The sequence below is a fragment of the Gadus morhua genome, chromosome 4, assembly GCF_902167405.1.
Source record: "Gadus morhua chromosome 4, gadMor3.0, whole genome shotgun sequence".
NCBI classification, from domain to species: domain Eukaryota; kingdom Metazoa; phylum Chordata; class Actinopteri; order Gadiformes; family Gadidae; genus Gadus; species Gadus morhua.
The window spans coordinates 2,904,604-2,915,183 of NC_044051.1; the positions used below are offsets into that span (position 1 = coordinate 2,904,604).

At 44.5% G+C, this 10,580-nt stretch overlaps 1 long non-coding RNA gene across 2 annotated transcripts; it reads right to left on the reverse strand.

The window, feature by feature from the left end:
- Positions 1–648: 648 nt before the first annotated feature.
- On the reverse strand, positions 649–4,301 carry LOC115541517 (uncharacterized). Of its 2 annotated transcripts, XR_003976370.1 has the most exons (4): positions 4,037–4,301; positions 3,506–3,560; positions 1,869–1,870; positions 649–1,401 (listed from the first exon to the last, which is right to left on the reverse strand). It is a non-coding gene; the product is annotated as an uncharacterized LOC115541517 (long non-coding RNA). The 2 variants fall into 2 exon arrangements; XR_003976371.1 differs by lacking the exons at positions 1,869–1,870; positions 3,506–3,560; positions 4,037–4,301 and adding an exon at positions 1,876–2,473.
- Positions 4,302–10,580: the final 6,279 nt, after the last annotated feature.

Genomic DNA, 10,580 nt, shown 5'->3' on the forward strand with positions numbered 1-10,580 from the left:
CGCCGCCGGAGCCAACAAGTGACCAATCATCAGTTGTCTCTTTTTAAAATAGACCTTCATCCGTCTGGCGTGCCTCGCCGCCGCTCCCCATATAGGCTCCATTGAATATTTAAAATGTCATCATCAGCATCCGGCCGGCCCTTCGTCAGTGTCCGCTGTCGGTCGCCAGCAGACGGATCATCCACAGCTCGGTCACGTGCTTTCATTTCCCGCCACCAGATCGTCTCCGATGTAGATTCTGTTCTTGCGCTACATGTCTAACTTTAGTATTTTCTCTAACGGTTGGCCGAAGGAAAATTTGAGCAAATTTAATTAGGTTCAATTTATTTTGTAGGCATATAAACAGAAATATTTCTGATTATATAATGCTATATTTTAAGCTTAACACACAAAATGGCCAACAAATTGCATTCATTTTGAACAAACATTATCGTAAATGATATAGGACTGTAATTATCGATTGTCGAAATACAACTAAATTTATGTAAAGTTAAGTTTCTTCTCTCGAAAACTCCTGTACAGTCTTTTTATTTACCATGGATGCTATGCAAATCAAAAATCGATACACAATGTAAGCTATTTAATCAAAGCGATAAAGCTGAAATTTAACAAATAAAGTTTAATCTACATTTGAATGACACAACAGAATTTCACAACATTTAGAATGAAGTTTTATTGATAAAGGGCAATAGGAATGTTATTTTTTGACCAGTGTAACAGATAGCAGCATAGAAAAAACAGATAAACGAACAAAAATCAGAAATTCAGTATAAAACATAGAGCCTAATCAGAAAGGCAAAAATCACGTCATGATTAAAAAAAGATAAAAAAGCGACGGGATACGTCGAAGGATAAACTGTCAGGTTTATCCAAGGATTGGTGTATTTACAGTAGCATATAATAATCACATGATAGTTTATAAAATGGATTAGTATAATCACATTGCGGTGGTGGAATGAGGTGCAGCTGGTAAACATGCACCCATTCGGTTAAAAGCAGCTCGCTTTAATCAAGATAATCGATTTCACTTCTTTTTTTCTTTCAGTCATCAATAATCGATTTCCCGGCGTCCTTTCGAAAGCACACAAATGTGCTCTATTGCACATGGGACACACAGCTGAAGCTTTAGTAGTAGTATTTATAACAATAATCAAAATAATAATTGTCAGAGTAGCGATGCAAAGGTCTCCAAAATCAATTGGATAAGACTTCTGTCTTTGGCACCAACGGTATAATGTTTCCATATAAAAAAATTGAATATGGCGAAAAATATTAAAAAATAAATTGATATATAATTGTTGATTTGACCCATGTCACATGACCTTGGGATCTTCCTGACCTCTGACCTCTGACCTCGTCCATCACAGGATGACACAGTTGGAGGCTGAAGGCTCAGGGACACTGCAGAGAGAAGAGAACACGACAAATGCAAAATAAATTAAGATTTAACGTTAACTCTGAAAATGTAAATTCTGAACAGTCAAGCCACAAGTCACAATGTGGTGTGTTTCAACCGTATGGGGTATTATAATTGGGATGAACCCGTAATAAAAACAGGGAATATTATTAGACGACTCATAATAAAAGAGAGTCTCTTGCCCTGGAATTGATATTCCTAACGGCCGCTGAGGGACGGGGCCCACAACAACCCGGCCCGATCCTGAGCCATGCTGCGGATAATTCCAACAAACGAACATTTAATACATCGTTCCCCGGAGGGGGTGGGGGGGTAACACGATGCCTAGGCTCGCTGCGGTCGTATTCATCCAGGCTATTCTCGTCCCCGCGTTTCCCTCCCATAGCTCCAAACAGAGCACTGGGAGAACGTGATGAGTGGTGGTGTTTTCAGTGTGTGGGGGGCGCAGTACCGCTCACCTCCCGGCGGGGGCGCCAGCGAGCTTCATCCTCTTGGGCCCCGCGGGGCCCGTGGTGGAGGTGGTGGGGGTTGGAGGGGTCCGGGCGCGCTCCGTGGGCTCACAGCTCGCCTTAGGGGACGGGGGGGGACGGGGGGGGTGGAATAATACTTAGATAAGCGGAGGTTAAAGCGGTAAACGCTCCAGAGACGGGACCGCAGGACGGCTTCATCGCCGCGGGAAACGGGGTGATCGTCATTTCTGATCAATTAAACCATAACGTCTTTGGTAATAACAGAAATAATGGAAACGAGGAGGTAGAAATACTCAGTACTTATTATATTTGTATTAGATATTTTTTTAAATATATAGAAATTCTTAGCAAACACGTTTGTGTGTGTGTGTGCGTGTGCGTGTGCGTGTGTGTGTGTGTGTGTGTTACAGAAACAAGGGAGTAGAAAAGGTGAAAACACACAGTAGTTATTTGCGGGTGTACTCTTTGCTCCTTGATGTGCGTGTTTGTGTTTGTCTCCTTGTGGAGATCTTTTAAAAACCTAAAAAACTAAGCAGGTTTACTCAACCTAATTGTGTGTGTGTGTGTGTGTGTGTGTGTGTGTGTGTGTGTGTGTGTGTGTGTGTTTGTAAGTATCTGTTTGTGTGTGTGTGTGTGTGTGTGTGTGTGTGTGTGTGTGTGTGTGTGTGTGTGTGTGTGTGTGTGTGTGTGTGTGTGTGTGTGTGTGTGTGTGTGTAAGCATACAGTATATTCAAGCTCTTTATTCAAGCAACAAACACTCACAAACAATGTCTCCCTCTCACCAAGGCTCGGTACTGCGGACTGAAAGAGTCAGGGTGGGGCTGAGGGCGTTAAATATGGTGTCAGGGAACACCTGCTGCCACTGATTGGCCCAAACCATTTTGGGCCAAACCGATTTCCCCTTGTGTCAAAGGAGGACACTGGACATTAATGAGCGACAAGCCTAAATGCACACACACACACACACACACACACACACACACACACACACACACACACACACACACACACACACACACACACACACACACACACACACACACACACACACACACACACACACACACACACAGAGAGAGAGAGAGAGAGAGAGAGAGAGAGAGAGAGAGAGAGAGAGAGAGAGAGAGAGAGAGAGAGAGAGAGAGAGAGAGAGAGAGAGAGCTGATAGTACATAGACATTGTGTAGCAGCAGGCCAGATAACCTGACAGCACGTTACCTCGTGGAGAAACTACACAATCTCGGGTTAAACCTACAATTGACTTTTCACTTCCCTCTACTGAACTACTGAGGACTCATTTACTTTCCTTCAAAGATTGGAACGACACGTGACACAGGAATGTTCAGGAAATATGTGACATATTCTAATGCAGTAGGAATAGTATAACAAATTCATCATACTAATTACCTGAATGATGTCGAATTCTGGATAGCAAAAATCATAATAATAAAATTAATATGTAGCCCATAAATCAATACACAAATAACGTTTCTCACTTCAGCATATGAATTATATCCTACAGACTGTGCACAATTCCATAACATGTGTTTTACCTGCATTCACCCATGTCAGAAACAAGCAAGCCTTCTAATAGGGGTCTAAATAAATAGTCTCCAAACGTCAACAAGGCGTACTCCCCGATGAACCTCCGCGTCAGGAACCGTACGACGAGAGCTGCAGAGCCAAAAGCATATGTTTATTAATATGAGGGTCATGTAAAAGGCGCGCACTGCACTGTCCGTCCACGGGATACCTGCGTCACGCCGCGTCCTGCTACGCAGTCCAACACCCCCATCTTGTGGCCCCTTGACGCCACTCTACCTCATTCTTCCGTCACACTTGTCTTCGATCATCAATCTCCACTTCCTACTTCAGCCGGGGATCTCCATCCAGCCCGCGCCAGTTCGTCGTTTGCAACTACCCAGTTCGTATCGGTCCTATCAGCATTCTCTAGACCCAGTTCAGTGTTCCCGTTCTCTTGATAACCCTCTCCACTCTTCCCTAGTTCTCCGTCCGTCACTCTGCCTACCTGTCGCCGAACCCCTGCCTGCCCGACTACCTGCCTGTCTGACGCTGAACCCTCGCCGCCCTGTTCCCCAACAACCTGTCCCTCCACGGTACACCTATCTCTCACCAGGGCGCATCCTCACCTGATGTCCCCACTCCCTCGCTGCCCAGCACAGCCAGTTTGATGTCATTCAGGTCCGCGTCCAACCGTTAGTTTCGATAACCGCAAACTAAATACCAACACTTAACGTCCTGCAGAATACAATAAAACAAACGATTGCTAAAATTAGCTTAGCATTCTTTGACGCTTTAAAAACGACAAAATACATATAACAGCCTACACGCAGCACAGAGCCACTGTTCGGGGTCTGGGTCAGACTGCACTCAGTGCGTGTGACGTCACCGCCCAACCCACATGGGCAGGATGACCCACGTGGGCAGGACCGTCCGCACTACCATGGTGGACCTAGTATACGGCCCCCAGGAGCAGTGCATACTTCTGCAATCCACCAGTGCTCAGCGGCCAAGCCTGGTATTGCAGCTGTTTAATCGGGCTGTGGACGGGTCCCTCGATTCAAGGGGCCCATGTAGATATCTCCGTTCACTCCAATACAAGTGGGGAACAGGAATGTGTCTCCGCAAAAAATTACTGGATATCAATCAAATGCTCATAATTATCTTTATGCCATGTACTAATTAAATAAATTTAAGTTTTCTCTTTTCAAATCGCCACCTCGTTTTATTTATTTATTGTTTGCAGGAGAAGGAGGGATGGGCAGCTGAAAGGAGTCGTAGAGAAACAAATGTTGTTTCGGCCCGGCATCTGAGAGGGCTCAGTGCACGGCTCCGTTAATTTGTGTCCGAGGTTTTTCCTTTTACCTAACATAATGAGGTTGATGGTTTTTAGGCACTGTGGTGACTTGTTAGCTCTGAAAGCCGCAGAGGGATGTGTAGACAGACCTCTTGCTTATGATGCTACAATGCTAACAATGCTAGACAACTAGAATATTTCTGCATCCGGCACGATCAGGCACTAGGGCGTGGCTGGCTCCCTTGATGTGGAAGCAAATCTCTCCTTGATGTTGCCCTGCGCCATTGAGCAGTTTTCATTGGAATTAATTGGCGCCATTTTTTAATCCGCTGTCCTTTAATAGGTCCATGCTGTATACAGCTGATGGTTCATGTTGTGTTCTTGAATCCTGGGACGCCAGCCTTCCGTGTCGGAAGTCGGAAAATCTCCCAGCTTTCTTGCGGCACTCCTCGGAGGCACACCCCCTATTTGTCTTTCATCCCTTCGGATTCTGAGAGTAGACCGAGGCTGTTTCCCAATGTGAAGGAAGCATGCTGAACGGCTGCCCTTTTAAGGGCGCTACGTCATAGAACGCTGACAAGCACTGTTCCCATGTTGAGAACAATCGAAAATTCACGCCTTTTTCGCATCCTTTATTTTGGAGATTTCCGAGGTTTTTCATGGATGCATCGATGGATCCTCAACTCGACGAAATACCCACAATCCTTTGCGTTCACACACTGCGCGGGATATTAAAAAAATGTGTATAGCAAGTAATACACATTGCTTTACACAAGTGAAGTTATTTGAACGTTTCAGAAATATTTTGTGCCGTGTTGCTTTTTATAGATTAATCATGTAAATGCAAAAAAATTACCTGTGCGATATCTTTCAAACGTTTTTGCAATGTAATGATAGGCTATATTTTGCATGGATAGATTTGTTTTAAGTAGGTGATGTTTAAACAAACTACTGTCGCCAATAATAATTTCAACAATTAAAACATTTAAATATTTAACACTTGAGCAATATTAAAAAGCAGAAGCGGAAGCGCTTCCACACTAGTAAGTCGTTCCAAACTCTGAACGCTACAAAAACTAGCACTTTAGCCTCATATCCATAGGATGCGACTAGAAAGGAAGTGTTCTAGCAAGGCTGCAGCCTTCACTTTGGGAAACAGCCAGAGAGCAGTGATTGCGCTCTCAACAAAATGGCTGCGCCCACAAAGAGATTCATCCCCCCCCCCCCCCACACACACACGCTAAATGAAATAACTATGATGCTCGCCTGACTTTAACTTTTCTTGATGCATTATCAGCTGATACATATTCAGTAAAACAGTTAGTAAAGCACCATTCCAATTGTACACATCTAATTGGTAAGCAAAGACAAAGATTCCGTCCACCTATTAAATATTAAAACAGATGTGTCTCAAAAGATGATTTCACACTGCCAAATATGCCCGTTTTATGCGCGCCTTTTTCCCGGCATGGTCCGCGCATTTACACTGCCCGAGGTAAATTGCCGGCTTGAGCTAGCACCCCAATGTGTGTGTGTGCTGCTAACTGTGTAAGCCTCTATTGGCAATACCATGCTCAGACAAGTTGCATTTTAAATGTGCTATTATCATGAGTTATGATTGCACATGTATATTTTTTAAACCTCACAGAAAACTTTTGTATGTAGGTATCGTCAGTATGTCGGAATGTGTCTGGGCTGCTATTCTTACTACACTCGTTTTACAGCAGGCATGATGATAATGGCGGATATAAGGCAGGATATAGTTGACAGCTGAAGAGGTCACCCAGGGTCACTAAGACCAGAACTGCGCCCTAAAGCACAAATTATTTTCTTGACGACGCATCAATGCACACACTCAAAGATAACACTGGTCCATTTAAAAATGTGGTCGAGACGGAAAAGGAGAGGAAAGCGCGCAGGAGCCCTTGTGGGATTTAGGAAGAGAGGAATGCGGTCGCCTTTACTGAGTATAATCCTCTCCACTATGGGCTAATAGTGTGTTATTATGGGCTAGTAGTGTGTTAGGTTGGGCTAGTGTGTTACTATGAACTAGTAGTGTGTTATTATGGGCTAGTAGTGTGTTGCTATGGGCTAGTAGTGTCTTATTATGGGCTAGTAGTGTGTTGCTATGGGCTAGTAGTGTCTTATTATCAAGGCCGGATTAACCATTAGGGCAACTGGGCACTTGCCCATGGCCCGTGACATCAAAGGGGCCCTTGACAAGGTTTTTTTTTTTTTTTTTTTTTTTTTTTTTTTTAAGTGCAAACATACATCTTCAGACACCACATAACACGACAAAACCCAGATACGTGTGACAGACATGTAACATATACCAAAACATAAATAATTATACGGGGACAAGGACAGATTACAAGAGGGTTTGGGGAGGTGTTTGTGAGAGGGAGAGAGTGAGTGAGTGAGTGAGTGAGTGAGTGAGTGAGTGAGTGAGTGAGTGAGTGAGTGAGTGAGTGAGTGAGTGAGTGAGTGAGTGAGTGAGTGAGTGAGTGTGTGTGTGTGTGTGTGGCCAGATGCTTTCCTCCGGCATCTCCGACCCCCAACGCGATAGAGGTCACACCCGAAGCACCTTATCCCCCCTGATGAACCCCCCCCTCCCCAGGGCAGCCGGCCCTAACAGCCATTAACAGTGGTAATGGAGGTGAGGCCTATTAAGTTAAGTTAAGGCCTACCTAGCTGTTTGCTGTCAAGACAATTGAAACTTTCAATAAGTACTCATCAAGCCACCAAGTTCTGATGATAGCGACTTTACGATTGTTTGGGGGGGGGGGGGGGGGGGGGCCCTTGAGCCTTGTTGCCCAGGGCACAGAAAATTGTTAATCCGGCCCTGCTTATTATGGGCTAGTAGTGTGTTGCTATGGCCTAGTAGTGTCTTATTATGGGCTAGTAGTGTCTTATTATGGGCTAGTTGTGTGTTATTATGGGCTAGTAGTCTGTTACTATGGGCGGTTGTATCTGTCGAGTATTTTTTGTTTATAATGGGTTGATAATAATGATAATAATGGGTCGATAGTGTTTAAATGTGGTCGATAGTGTTTGAATGTGGTCGATAGTGTTTAAATGTGGTCGATAGTGTTTGAATGTGGTCGATAGCGTTTGAATGTGGTCGATAGTGTTTAAATGTGGTCGATAGTGTTTAAATGTGGTCGATAGTGTTTAAATGTGGTCGATAGTGTTTGAATGTGGTCGATAGTGTTTAAATGTGGTCGATAGTGTTTAAATGTGGTCGATAGGGTTTACATGTTTAAATGTGGTCGATAGGGTTTAAATGTGGTCGATTGGGTTTAAATGTGGTCGATTGGGTTTAAATGTGGTCGATAGGGTTTACATGTTTAAATGTGGTCGATAGGGTTTACATGTTTAAATGTGGTCGATAGTGTTTAAATATGGTCGATAGGGTTAACATGTGGTCGATAGGGTTTACATGTGGGCGATAGTGTTTAAATGTGGGCGATAGTGTTTAAATGTGGGCGATAGTGTTTAAATGTGGTCGATAGGGTTTACATGTGGTCCATAGTGTTTAAATGTGGGCGATAGTGTTTACATGTGGTCGATAGGGTTTACATGTGGTCCATAGTGTTTAAATATGGTCGATAGTGTTTGCATGTGGACTGTGGTCGATAGTGTTTAAATGTGATCGTTAGTGTTTAATTATGGTCGATAGTGTTTAAATGTTCCTTTCCCTCTCTCCACCTCATCCCTCACTCTCCACCTCAAGCTGGTGTGTGGTGAGCGTTCTGGCGCCGATTGGCTGCCGTGCATCACCCAAATGGGTGCTACATACTGGTGGTGGTTAGTGAGGTCCCCCCCCCCCCCCCCCCCCCCCCCTTCACTGTAGGCGTCTTTGAGTGTCTAGAAAAGCGCTAAATAAATTCAATGAATGAATTAATGTACCCCCCCGGACCCTACACACATTGGCGGTTTCATTTTGATGTAAATGTGATTAGCCGCTCCGTGGTTCCCTGGGGGGGGGGGGGGGGGGGGGGGGGGGGCAGAGGCAATGCAGCGATATCAACATGATAAGTTCTAGCTGGAGAAGGGCATGTGTTCATTCTATTGAAGTCAACGCAATAATTGTATAGCCTACTATTGTTGTTTTTATAATGGCCATTTCCCTGTTTTCCTCAAATTCATGCGCTGAATAGTGACCTGGTTGTGCATGCTTGACTGCGTTTGTATGCGTGTGTGTGTCTGGTTGGTTTTCTGGATTATATAGGATGTAGCAAGCAAGTGATAACCAGTGATAACCAGATAAGTGAAAACCGCGAGCTGCTGACCAGCATGGAAGAGAAGGTGATGCAGGCGCATTAAATGAAGACGGGGAGAGATTCGAACCGGCTGGGCAGTGTAAAAATTGAGGCGTATGTTGGGAGGCGGTACCGAAGTGGGAATTTTGTACCATATGAGGCGCTTTCTTTTTGTTTCAACCTGAATATTGTTGGGGACATTTCAGTCGTCATTTGACATTGGTGGGGACACGTCCTTAGGTTCCAACGCAAATCCACTCCCTTGACCATGTTGGTCGTTTTAATGTTGATTTTAAATGCTCTTACACACTTGATTACATTGCTACTTTACGGTCACCAATTGATGCATTACAATTGCACGGTCTTATTACATAGTCTTGCTGTCTATGCAATACGATGTAAGGTTGTGTTGTTCGTTTTCGAGCTGGTTTGCTAAAGAGGGTAATGTAGCTAACAATAAACAACGACTTGCCAATTTCATGACACAATCACAAAGGCGAACGGGAACGCTATGAATGCTCCGAGACCGGAGATGACGTCAAAAGTGCAACTGGGAAGGCTGGCGTCCGAGGATTCAGGAACGCACCATGAGTTGACAGAGGTCAGAGATCTCTGTCCGTGCTTCATATTTTAATGAGCTGATTATTATTCATAAGAGGCTAGTCTGGGAGGAGTATGAACTTGGAGGGGAACTGGTCCAACAGGAAGAAGACTAAGATACTGCAGTCCACTATTATCAGTAGGTTGATCACCCAGAACCTCCCAGCCTGGAGTCAGGTTGACGTTAATAATGACTTTTTCTTCTTATGTCTTCTTGCTTCCTTGGGAGACTTTAAAGGTACTTGGGGCAGAATGAACTGTTATATTTGCAGTGCGGTATAATGATTGCATTATTTAGACACTAACCACATCATGGTTACTGAAGGCGGTTAAACGTCATCATGGACTGGGTCCTGTTCTCTGTGGGCCTGCATTACGGATCTGGTTGTGATGTCATACCACATGAGGAAGTCTATGTATGGTCCTGCCTTCAGAGTGGTTTAACCAGCACAGGGAGCAGTTGGTATGATATCCGCACGGTGAACTTGATCAGACACGTTTGAAGCCCTTTGAGGCCTTCTCTGTGGATGATGAATGGTTATTAAATAGTGCAATAGAAACGTCCGGGGAGCATCTCCACATCTTTCCCCTCCTTGAGAATGAGAGGGTCTATGAATCTGCGTCTAGGAAAAAACACCCTGCCTCCCGTCCCAAGTTAACAGAGACAACAGCGCCCTGTGACAGGAAAGACGCAGCTCATATAAAATCTGGGAGGAGTATGAACTCGGAGGGGAACTGGTCCAACTGGTTGGTTCATTATTTCCTTGTTACGAGTCGGACGGTTTGGTGTGGTTCACTTCATCACAGCAGGAAGACGACGAAGGTACTGTAGTCCACTCTTATCCGTGATAGACCAAAAATATGAATAACTTTGAATCTTATCAATAGGTTGATGACAGTTGTTGACAGGTCATTAAGGAGCTGGTAGGGTTTGTCGCTACAGAGACAGGTCATTAAGGATGAGGTAGGGGTTAGTCAGTACAGAGACGGGTCATTAAGGAGCAGGTAGGGGTT